The following is a 12,878-nucleotide window of genomic DNA, read 5'->3' on the forward strand; positions in this document are numbered from 1 at the left end:
GGTGTGGGTAAAGTTAAGTAACTTGCACAGGGTTTCACAGATACCAGGTGAACAAGCAGAGATTCAAACTCTAAGCATAAAGCATGTGGGGAATGGATGGATTGTTCTAGAAAAGTGTTGAAGGAAACTATCTCAGGTCCTTAGACACCATGGCTAAATATATTTATATTATCTGACTTGAGAAACAAAACCAAAACCAGAATTTTAGTTTCAGGTTCAGTATTTGTTCTCTTTTGTTTGAATGTTGATCACATGCCACTTGGCAATCATTTGACCTACAAATATTTATGCTACATTTATTATGTTCTAATCATTTTTCTCGGAAATAGTGATTCATAAAAGAATGGAACTTACTTTTTACCAGAGTCAGAAAATAAACACAAACATAAACACAAACTACATGGATTAAAGATATATCATAGTGATAAAGGTAAAAAAAAAAATCAAGACAAAGTACTAGGCATTTACTGGAGAAAATGTGAACTAGATGGCTAGAATAGTGTTTCTCAGAATCTAATGTTTACACTGAGAGGTAAATGAGAAGAACTAAAGACACAGATGAGCAGAGCAGTCTAAACATGAACAGAATGATGGAATGGCAGAGAGGCAAGCTAAACACAGTCAAAACCAAAGAACAAGCTGCTGGAGGAAGACAGAGCAAGAAAACCAGGAAAGGCAGGGAAGCGAGAGCACAGAACAGGAACAATGTTACCCTCCCTTTCAAGTCATGCCCAGCCTGGATGTCATGGAGAGGAGTTCAGAGCTTTTTGAATTTCTTGTACGGAGGTTCTAGATATTTAGCATCTAAAGTGTGGTTTTAGGTCAACCTTTCTAAAAAGCAGTAATCAGCCCATTGTTCTTTCCTTGCATCTGCATTCATCTTGGAATTATGGTTCCATAAATATTCAAGCAACCCACATGTTGTTATCAGCATGCAAGACCCAAGATATCAAGATAAAGCTTAATGGGAACTGCAAGCACTGAAAAATTCTAGCACAGACTGCAGCAGGACAACCACGTGCAGCAGTACAGATGGGAGCACTCCTGGAACTAGAGAGGGATTTTTAGCTTGAGTATATTGTGTGTGCAGATTCATGGAATCATTATGTTAGAGCTGGAAGGGAGTTCAGTGAGCACTTCATTTTGTAAATGAAGAAATTGGGACTTGGCCAGGTTATTCACTGCCCAGGGTCATAAAACTCATTAAGCAGAATCAGACTGAAATTATTCCTGTAAGTCAGATACTGAAGAAGGGAAATAGAAAAATCTGTCCTTTTTAATTCATGATTTTGCCAAAACATTTCATTCTGTACTTTAGTAATTCTTTGAAATGGAAGCCAGTATTTTGTGCAATGCAATGATCACCTAATCTACCACATTTCTCCTGCACTTCCCCTGCCCTAGGGAGATTAAGCATCTCATTGTTTATCCTTTGAAAAGCACAGGTGCTGCCATTAGAGGATATCTTATCCAGTTTTTGTATCCTGTGTCACCTTCTGCTGTTCACCTTTGGTCTATCCTATGGTTTATATAGATTTGCTATCACTACGCAAATATCAGCTGAAACGATGTCTCAACTGCATTATCTATCATTCCTGTATTTTTTTTTTCCAGGAATTCTCTGTTGGCTCTTACATGGATGCCTGCAGGTATCTACTTAGCCATTCTGAGCAAAGATATATCAGGACCTACGAGGAAGTTCTTGACCCATGGAACAAGGAAGCTGATAGATAAGTACACCATGACTCAGTGACTAATGTGCATCATTCTGTGGGCAACTGTCCATGGCTCCACAGAAAAACTGGCCCTGCGTTGTCCACGGGAGCAATCAATTCATCAACGCTCCTTAGAAATGGTCTTACTTGTTCCTGCTTCATGCTGTACAAATGCCTATTTTTTTTTCATGTTGCACGGTTTGCAAATGTCTAGTTTTTTTTTTTTTTCTTATTTTGGAGGGATGATTTCCCCAAGGACCCAGATACATGTAATCCCTTAGTTCAGAATACGTTATTTGAAGGAATATACACTAAGATATTGTTCATTTGTTTACACAATAATTTCTCCTTGCTGGAAAATCATTTCTTTATAAAATTTAATTTTGATGATTTTTATTTAGTTGATTAGGGTGTGAAGGTGAAGGTCTAGAGGAAAGTGGGTAAGACCATTGTTTCCACATTCTCTTTTTTCCTTCCAGTATCTGGGAGAAGGTAGGAGATAAAAGGAGAAGCCACACCCAGCCTCCCAACCTTCCCAGGGTCCCCTATGTGGGGCATGCTCTGAGGGCACCACTCAATTGGTTCTAATAGTTCAACAGTTCTGAATTGCTGTAGCTCTCACCACTTCCAGCACAATGAAATCTCTCCATAATCCACTGGCTGACATGGTCCACCTTAGAGTCTCCATTTGCCCAGATTTTCCCTGCCAACACTTGGATGTAGTGGTTGATTAATTTGTTCTGTCCTCCATCCTCTGTTGTGGTACCAGGTGCCCTCTGCAGGCTCCAATGTACTGCCATATCCTCCATGTGCATCTGGATATGCTGTCCACTGCTCTGTCTAAACCAATGAGGAGGCCCAGCTCTGATACATGCATTCCATGGTCAGACCATGGGCCTGCAATTATCTCAATGGCTGGGGTTCCCAAAAAGACCTTATCTGAAGTGATTCCAGACCTGATTCTGTGTGTACTTGTAATACAGGGTCTAGTACAGACTGTCACCCAAGTCTGCCTACCTGCCCACTGGTGGCTGTGATTGTTGGGTCTGTTCTGTCTCCAGCCCTGTCTTCTACACAAACCAATGGGTTTCGCCATCCAGCTAGGTCCTGCCTACCACACACTTGGTTTTCATGTACGCCAGTGGGAACTGCAGCCTAGTCAGAGTGACCCACAAAAACTCCCACCAGGCCTGCCCCCGCTTCACTGCTTCCCATGCTTGCCAATATGTACTGCAGATTGATTCAGTCTGTCCCACAACCCATTCAGTTCTCATACATGTCAATGGGCATTGAAGCCTAATTCAGCCCAACCAGCCTGGCTCTCCAGTCACACTGGTGCCGATAGGTGCCACTCTGTCTAGCTACGCCAGCCTCTAGTCTTGGTTCTTGTGCTCACCAGTGGGAGTGACAACCCAAGAGGGAGGTGTCCATTATTTCCCTGATGGGCCCACTCCCACTCCTGAATCTTTCAAAAAAAATGCCTCATGAATTTGTGTTCATCCTTGTATATCATGCCAGTCTTCTCTGTATCGTTCCAATTTTAGTATTTGTGCTGCCAAAGTGAGCACTAGCTAATCATATCTATACCCTGAGGGCATACCTTATAATTGGTACATAAAGTGTGACTTCTTAAATATATAATTGATAGATGAATATTTCAGCAGGTTGAGATAACCAGCTGCTTGTAATACCTGTGGCCCATATTGGAATGCCAGGAGTTTTGGTTAGTCCACTTCTCACACAACTTTCTGCTACTGCACCAGTTAGGCATTAGATGATACCCCAAGTACTCGAATCCAGGCCATGCATAGGGAAGACCTACATGGACAACCTGGCTCCTGACTTTGACCTGATCCAGTCCTAGCTGAGTGAACATGTGGGTGGAAGTTCTCTCACTCTTTTTTTCTCTCCCCCTCTCTTTCCAAATCTCTCTCTCTCCTTCTGTCTTTTGAATAAATAAAAAAATCAAAGTGAAGCAAAAACAAAAACAAAAAAGATGTGTTGAATTAACAAATGATAGGAGTGACAGAATTGATCATAAACTTTGGCTACATATATTTTATATTTTATAAATATTTGAAAATGTATGACACACATAATGGGTCATTAGTGGAAAAGTTACATACCTAAGTGAATGCATACAAAAAAGTCACAGAAAATCATGGAGTGTGAAATAAGACATGGCAGTGACTGCTGAGAACAAATTTAGGAAATCACAGTCCTCAGTTGCCATTGCTATATGTTTTATTGAAGGGAGAATATAGAAGAAAGATCACAGATGAGGAACAGCCACAGGAGAGTGTTTCAGATCTGCAATTGGGAAAAACCTGGTGATTCATTTCCATTAGAGAGGGGGAATGGTCTTCACACTCAGAAAGACAAAACTAAACATGTCAGCAATGCACTTTCTTATGGGCTGTAGCCTGCAATGACTGCTTGGTATAGGGCTGCTACTTCTAGTTCTGGCTGCGGCACTTCAGATCCAACTATTTGCAATGCACCTGGGAAAGCAATGAAGATGGTCTAGGGGCTTGGGCACCTCCCCCACTTTTGGGAGACTCATGACTCTTCTGGAGTTCTAGACTTCAATATGGCCCCGACATGTTCATCATGGGCATTTGGGAGTGAGCCAAAGGATGAAAGATCACTTTCCCTTTCCGAGTGCTTCTCTGTAACTCTGTAACTCTGCCTTTCAAATAGATACCCACCCCCCCCCACACACACACACACAAGATGCTGCCATGTTGAAAGAGGATAAAAAACAATGACTGTCAGGTTTCCTATTTGGCTCACGTCATTACGTCACATCTCAGAGTGTACAAAGAACTATGAGTGGAACTATTGTGGGCAGTAGAAGGCTTCATGACAGACATGCACTATGTTCTCTTTGAACAACATTTCTGATGTGGCACATGAGGGTCTGCATGTATTTTCATTTTTGCTTAATAGAGCATCTAATCAAATTGATTATAATCCCTTATGGCTAACAGATCAATATGTGAGCCATATAGTAATATACAACTAAATGTATATTACTATAATAATCTATTTTATAAATCTTATTTAATGATTCAATTATTTTATTTTAAAAATCAAAATTGCATTATATGCTACACAATATTCTAAACTCCAGAGATATGAAGATAATTTAGACATAGCCAATGCTTTGGAATACATTATGGACTAGTGGAGGATTTAAATACATGAACAAATATATACACAATTCTGCAACAATTTTAATGAGGAAATCATTTTGTAAAGGAAGAGGTCTTAAGCAATCCTTTGAGACACTGGGCAAGCTTCCTGAATGAGCTCAACGTGGGTAAGAAATCAGAAATTTTCTTCCAGCTTCTGTCACCACCATTACATGGAGATATTGATCTAACAGTATAAAGTTTCAGCTAAATGGAAGGAGTTTAGCTTTAGTGACCTATTTGGACAGAGTAGTGATTACAATTGTTAATAATGCATTAGATATTTCAAAATTGCTTGAAGTTGAGATTTTTTAAATATTCTGACTACAAAAAATATCAATAAGTTTCTAAGTTGATAGATGAGTTATTAACTTTCATTTATTCCATAATGTAAGTTATATCAAAATACTACATTGTGCCCTGTAATTATATACAATTATGTATCAATAAAATAAATGTTTCAAGAAATCTTGGATAAAGAGAAAAGTGAGAGCTTTCCCCAAAGTAGGGAAACATTCTGTAGTGTTATTGAAGTATACATTTTGAAGAAAGGAGGAAGGAGAAAGAAGAGAAGGAAGGAAAAAAGAAATAAGTGAATGGTGAAGTTGGTGAGACAGCAAGAAAAAAGAGGAACAATGAATAGGAGTACAAGAGAGACGTAAAGTTGGAGAGAGGAGGGGAGACAGCAAAATCCAAGCGCAAGCATGTATGTTTCATAGCATGGGCAATGAGGAACCCATGACAGATTTTGTAAGTAGATAGTGGTTGTGGCTATGGCCAAGCACTGGATGAAATTGAGGATATTTTTATAAGTTTTGTACATGTTTAATGGTAAAAGCTAATGTTCATGGATGAATTCAAGGTGTGAATCCGAAAGGTAGGGAAAGGATTAGGAATTTGCATAAGTAGGCAAGGATGGAGATTTAATGAGAGTTTCATGAAAATCCAAGTCAGCCTTAAAAACGTTAAGCCATCCAGTCATTTATAAAATTATACATATATATATGTATTTTTAAAGATTTATTTATCTTTATTGCAAAGGCTGATCAGATTTACATAGAGAATCAGAGACAGAAAGATCTCCCAACTACTGATTCTCTTCTCATATGACTGCAATGGCTTGAGCTGAGCTAATCTGAAGCCAAGAGTCAAGAATTTCTTCCAGGTTTCCAAGACAGGTGCAAGGTTTCAAGGCTTTGGGCCATGCTTTGCTGCTTTCCCAGACCGCAAGATTGGAAGTGGAACAGCCAGGACATGAACTGGTGCCCATAAGGGATTCTGGTGCTTGCAAGGTGACAATTTAGCCATTGAGTTGTCACTGTGGGACCTATGAAATTGTATTTCAACCTATAAACTAATATAACCATTTCCGGAGTATGTGAAGAATGGAGAAAAAATAGCATGAAAATTTTACCTTTTGAATGTAAGGGTGTTGATATATAGTTCTACTTAAAATAGTTAATGCCTACTTTATATAAAACTCAGATCTCACTTGAACATTTTTCATTTGGTGCATAGTATTTAATAGAAGAGAAATAGGGACTATACGGTCAATTGCTTTATAGTAATGTTTTAACAACTTTGGGATATAAACATGAAAGTTTCTATTGCTGCTTTGATCATTGCTTTCAAGTTTTCTAGTTTACTGTGTCAAGGCTTTCTTGTTGATGTGATCTTAAGCAACTTGTTGCCTTCTGTGTTGCTTATATAAATTCTCATTTTTAAATAGTAATTGGTTGGAAGTGTTTAGAACAGAAGTTGCTTGAAAAGTTCCTAAAAATGTTGTCCCCTTTGAGATTCCAGCCCATTCAGTATTAGAGGTTATGAAAGATGGATAGGGTTTTCCAAAGGCAAAGTTACTATGAATAACATATCCAGTGAATTCTGATATGCTGTTGTATCACTTGCCTGGTACTCTCCAGCATCGCATCTGCTTTGATCTGCAAGTTTTGACTGCATTCATCTCCAACTCCTGCTCTATCTATTTGACTATAGTTAGGCTATGAAACTCATTAAGTGAAGCTCAACCAGATGTGTGATTTTCTATACATCAAACAGATAGAAAAGCAGAACCTCATTGCTTCCAAAATTCATGCTGTTGGCTATGTGGAATACACTTGTTCACAAATTAATCTGTCAAACTGTGTCAACTTAAAATGTTTGAATATGGTTAACAACAATATGTTTTCTAAGAGAAGGAGATGGTCTAATTCATATATACACATAGGCCACTGCATGGTATCAAAGTCCTAACTGAATGAGATCCTTAAGAAAGGCAGCAATAATGTTTTGTTATGATATCCTGGAGTCACAACAACGAACAGCTTGTAGGGAGTAAATCTGACCAATATTAAGGCACCATAGGGATCTGTGCAAGCAAATAATTGGAGGGAGGCTGGAAGTAAAGCTCCCTTGTGTGTTTGGAAACTCGGACTTGTGGACCAAAGAGAAGAATTTATTCAGTATGATAATATCCTTCTGTCCTAAGAATAATAATCATAGTGACTGTTTGTTGAATTCTTACCAAATACCAGCTGTTTATGCATACAAGCTGCATAATCTGAAATTATTCTGCAAGATAGATAATATCTGTCCTTCATTAATAATGTTCCCAACTAAATAACCTATTTAAAACTACGAAGCTAATAAAATATTCAGCTTTTCTTCTCAGAGACCATGTAATATGTGGAAGGAAAGTTTTGGTTTGTGTAATTGTTACACAAGTTTTAGCTTTCCCTTTATCTGTGGGTCAAGATCTGTTTGGAACAGGTGAAAAACACGTGCATTTATAAATGAGTTCTCATCCAAAACACTTTGTTTCAGAGTATACAATGTTTACAGCAACCATATTTGCTTTTCAGTCAAAGAGAATAATTGAAGATTCATGTGGCTTGGTAGGAGGAGGTTCAGAGGGCGACCATCAGAATAGTTGACTACAATGTCTTTGAACTTGACACAGGGGAAGTGGCAAGACTCACTGAGAGCTGAAAAGTGGAAAAAGCTAAGGCATGCTCCATCTTGTAGTGCCAGGATCAAAGGAGAGTGACACCAGGGGACCTGGCAAGTGAGATCAGCATTAAAGCAGTCTAGGCATAGATGTGTATCCAGACATATAAACTAAACCACAGGTGGGAGTAAAAAAACAAACAAACAAAAAAACTGAAAGCAGAGTCCTTTGTAAAAGTTGCACACCTAGGTTTGACATAATTGAAAGTCTGCTTTTTATTTTAAGGTTATATGATGTTTTTTTTCTGTTGTCAGACCTTCTACACTATGGCCCAAATATTCAAACAGCAAAACTGACATTTGAAAAGAATGAATTATTGACATGTTGGTTTCATTTTCTCATGTGACAGTAGGGAAGAAATGCTTTGTTGAGAGTTGACCAAATGCTTTGGCAATATAAACAAAAAATAAGGTTTGCAGTATTTTGAAAATAGAACATGCCAAAAATGAAGTTCCTATTATTGGAACTCAACAAAATACTGCAGATGAAAGCTAAACATTCACATTAAGCTAAAAATTGAGGAAATATTCAGTGTTAATTGCAAATTATTATTCTCACATTTTCTGCCTGAAATCTAAAATGCTCTCTTAAAATACTTGCTTTTCTGAACATAGACATAAAATCTTTTCTATATTCATCTCAAAAATCAACAACATATTTGACTACTGGTAAAATGAATCAGTTGAAAAGATCTTTTTTTGGTGCTTTTTTCCCAATTCCATATTGGTATTAAAATGCAAATAAAGGCACAATGAGATTATTATTATTATTACCATATCCAAAAAACAAAAAATAGCAAAAGCTGATGATGGTGTGGAGAAAAAAGTTACAGTAACTCACTTTTGGGAGGAATGCAAATTAGTACAACTATTGTGGATGACACTGAGTCATCAAAAAATGAAAACTAAATATACTGTATGACCCAGCTATCCCACTCTTAGGAATATAACTAGATAAAATTAAATCAGTATATGAAAAAGATATTCTCACTTCCATCTTTGCATCTTTATAGTTTATTATAGCTAAACTATGGAACTGACCTAAACATCTATCAAGTAATTATTGTAAAAGAAAATATTATATATATAAGCAATAAAATATTATTCAGCCATAAAAAGACAGAAATTCTGGCATTTGCAACAAAATGTACGCAAATGGAGATCAGTATGCTAAGAGAAGTGAGTCAGAACTACAAGGTAAATATCATATGCTTTTTCTTATTTGTTTTAATTAATATGTAGCATATAGAAATTGTATGATATCAGTTAATATATACTTAAAAGTATTGCTTCACTGAATCATGTCATGTAAATGATTTCATACTTTTCCATTTTAAAAAGTAAAATAGGGAATGGCATTGTGATGTAGTGGATAAGGCTGTTATGGGTTATGCCAGTATCCCTTATGGGAACCGATTCAAACACAGATTGTTCCACTTCAAATCAAGCTCCCTATTAATGTGCCCGGGAAACCAGCAAACAATAACAGAGATACTTGGGCTCCTAACCACTGTGGGAGTCCAGATGAGGTACCTGGCCCCTGGCTTTTGTCTGCTCCACTCCTGATAATTCCAGGCAGGTGGGGAGTGAACCAGTGAACGGAGGACTTTTTTTCTCTGTTTCTCTATCTTTGTTACTCTAACTTTAAAAAAAAGAAAATATATCTTAAAAAAAATCCATGGACATGGCTAGAAGGGTGAGATTCTAGTGGTATTCGTAATAGGTATTGGTTATGAATGTATCAGAGAACATAAAACCCATGTATCTATATACTTATGTGTATTTCTTAGTATGTACGCAGGACTTTAATAAAATGTTGAAGTCGGTGCCCGGAGTGCTGATTAGAGTTTTGCCTATACTTGCTGAGGACTAACCAAGAAGTCAGTTGGGTCCCCACATTCTTCCAGTCCTTCCCTTGCAAGCTAATCTATTTCACAAAGCTCAACTCAAATGACTAAAACAACATACAACCTCATAGTTTGTCGATTTATTTTATATCCTGGATGGTACTGGTTGCCTAGTAAATACTTCATGTTTCATTAAAATCAATATTTGCTGAATCTCTGTTACCTTTTGTTTGTAGGGGAATATGTGGACACACCAAAGACAACTCTTGGAGGAATATCAATGGAATTACAGCCAAGATAACTTAATTTCAGGGTTTGATTGTTTCTAGGATTTCTAAGTGGTAGTTGATAGAGTATGCAGTTTCAGCAAGAGAGACAAGAGGATTGGAACCCTGATGGGCCATTTGCATAGGAGAGCTGTCCTTAAGGATTGCCCTCTGCCTATAGCGTCCTTCAGTTGCACTTAAAACTGTGATATGTTCCTCTTGTTTTGAAAATAGAGATCAATAAATGAGTGTCTTTTCTTTGTATGAATGTCATCGTCTTTGTATTAACAACTGTAATTTTTTTATATATATTATTCCACTCAAACTAAAAATAAACCACCATAATATGGACAGCTCAATTAACAGCATTTGTTGTCTCATAATTGTGCAGGTTAGAGGCCCAGGACCAAGCTATTGGCAGGACAGGGCTGGCTTCTGATGAGGCTTCTTTGATTTGCAGATTTAGCCTCTTGTTCTCACATGACCTCTGCTTAGAGTATCCAGAGGGAGGGAGATGGAGAGAAAGACAGAGAAAGAGACAGACAGACAGACAGAGAGAAGAAGTAGAAGAAGAAGGAGGAGGGGAAGGAGAAAGGATATTCTGGTGTATTTTCCTTTTCCTACAAGGACACTAGTCCTGTTAAAAATGACTATCAGGCTGACCTCATTTAATCTTCATTGCTTCCTTAAAGGCTCATTTCAAAACACAGTCACACAAAGCTTATGACTTTAGTAGATGCAGGGAAAGGAGAGGGCACAGCTTGGTGCACTTGGGGTTTTTGCACAATCTTGGTGACCCAGGCTACTTTCTGTTCTTTACCCCATTGTTATGCTTGAACCTTGAGAAATGGTGAAGATGATGGACATGGAAGTAAAACTCTCCCAGTGAGAGTTTCTCAACTCCACAGGTTAACTCTGGTAAATTCCACAAATGACTTAATCCTTGGCTTTTCTCATCTGTACAACAGGAATTGGAATGTTAAGCTTCATATTTTTGGCAACCATGAAAATATGTCTCATAAATCTCTAAGTATGAGACAAATAATAAGTTGTGCTTTTTTCTTTTATAAGATGTATTTTATTATTATTTGAAAGAGCTACAGGGAGAAGGAGAGACATAGAAAGAGACCTTCCATCCGCTGATTCACTCCCCCAAAGAGCTGCATGGCCAGATCCAGGCCCATCCAAGCTAGTAGCCAGACGCCTCCTTGGGGTATAACTCATCAGTGTAGGGGTCCAAGGACTTAAGTTTTCTTCCACTGCTTTCCCTGTCTATAAGCAGAAAGCTGGATCAGAAGTGGGATAGCCGGGACATGAACCAGAATCGATATGGGATGCTGGCACCACAGGTGGAAGCTTAGCCTAATACACCACATTGCCAGTCCTATTGTAGGCTGTGCTTTTTAAATTTTACTCAGGTACCCAACCATATCCATTTTCTGTCACATATATTTGTGGAAACACACAATCCATGAACATTTCATTCTGATGCCTGATATACTTGCTGAGAACCCACAATAAGATATGAAACAATGAGCCTAGGATTGTTTGGAAAAACAGGTAGTCAGAGGACAATGTGGGGACTAGCTTGCCCACCATGGGTGTGGTACATACAGTACCTGGAACAACTTAATGCTTAATTGCTGAACATTTCATGGGAAGCCGTGTGGGAAAATGTTCCCGGGAAAAAGAACGTGGTAACACAAGTGTTTACACATCTGTTTGGAACTATGTGGGGGAAAAATATGAACTAATACAGCATAATGGTACTGCTGTGAAGTCCTACTGATGCCATTCAGAAGATTAAAGAAGACTGAGGAATGTTAACAGGCTATGGTTCACACTGAGTGCCACAAAGTTCTGGTTCCTGAAAAGTGAGACCTTATCCTCAGTAGCAGATGGACGGGTGTTGGATGAGAAGTTGAAGCCTGAAACACTGCTGTGTATGAGCTTTTGGGTGTTCAGTGAATACATGTTGCTCTATCCTATGAAAGTGTCTACTTCCTGGCTGGGAAAGCCTGGCATTTCAAGATGTCGGACCAAAACGTTAGAATGTATGTTGACTCTCTCAGCTTCCCTTGTGAAATTTCTTGGACATTTAGCATATTTCAATCTTGCCTGGAAAGAAAGAGACCAAAGAAATACAAGAATTAGTTAAGATGTACCAATATGAGTCATACAGAGTATGCTTGATTGGATTTTATTGGACTTTATCATTATATAAGCAAGAACACATTAGCTTGAAGGCACCGAGATGGCTTGTGATACCATCTTACTGCCTAAGTGTGTTAGAAATCTGTAGAAATTGATTGCCAGTTTTCAGCAGAATGGAATATGTGTGTTTCCTTGGCAGAAAGAGGAATATAACCCAGTGAATAGAGGAATCATGAGGGGATTATGTTCTATGAATTGGCTCAAAGGACACACCATTTCCCAGGGATGGTAGCAATGACATGAGGAGTGGGTTACCAACACTGACAAGTTAGAAGTTGGCTTTCCATTGAAGAGAAAGGGCAATGGACATCAAGGTAGTCACTGATCTAAACTCATTTAAAACCATGGCATTCATACAGCCCTGGAGGAATAGATGTCAGCTGGTGTCATTTCAATAACAGAAATAGGTGGCCTTAATTACCATAACATTCTTCCAGGAGCAAGTAATAGGAAATGGAAAGTCATGGCTTGAGAAAGGAAAGTCACAGGAATGATTATTGCAACATACGTTCTTGGGGGAAAATAAATTGAAAGTCAGCAAGCATGTAGCATGACACATGAAATAATAATTTTAAAAAAGAATAAGAACGCAGAAGGCTGAAGATGATTTTCCCCATTAAACATCCAACCCATTGC

The 12,878-nt window shown here is 38.2% G+C and overlaps 1 pseudogene; it reads right to left on the reverse strand.

Moving 5' to 3' along the window:
* Positions 1-3,185: 3,185 nt before the first annotated feature.
* Positions 3,186-3,283, reverse strand: LOC121148274 (annotated as a pseudogene).
* Between the last annotated feature and the right edge of the window lie 9,595 nt (positions 3,284-12,878).

This window comes from Ochotona curzoniae, unplaced genomic scaffold, assembly GCF_017591425.1.
Source record: "Ochotona curzoniae isolate NIBS_2020 unplaced genomic scaffold, NIBS_Ocur_1.0 scaffold_4683, whole genome shotgun sequence".
Lineage (NCBI taxonomy): Eukaryota > Metazoa > Chordata > Mammalia > Lagomorpha > Ochotonidae > Ochotona > Ochotona curzoniae.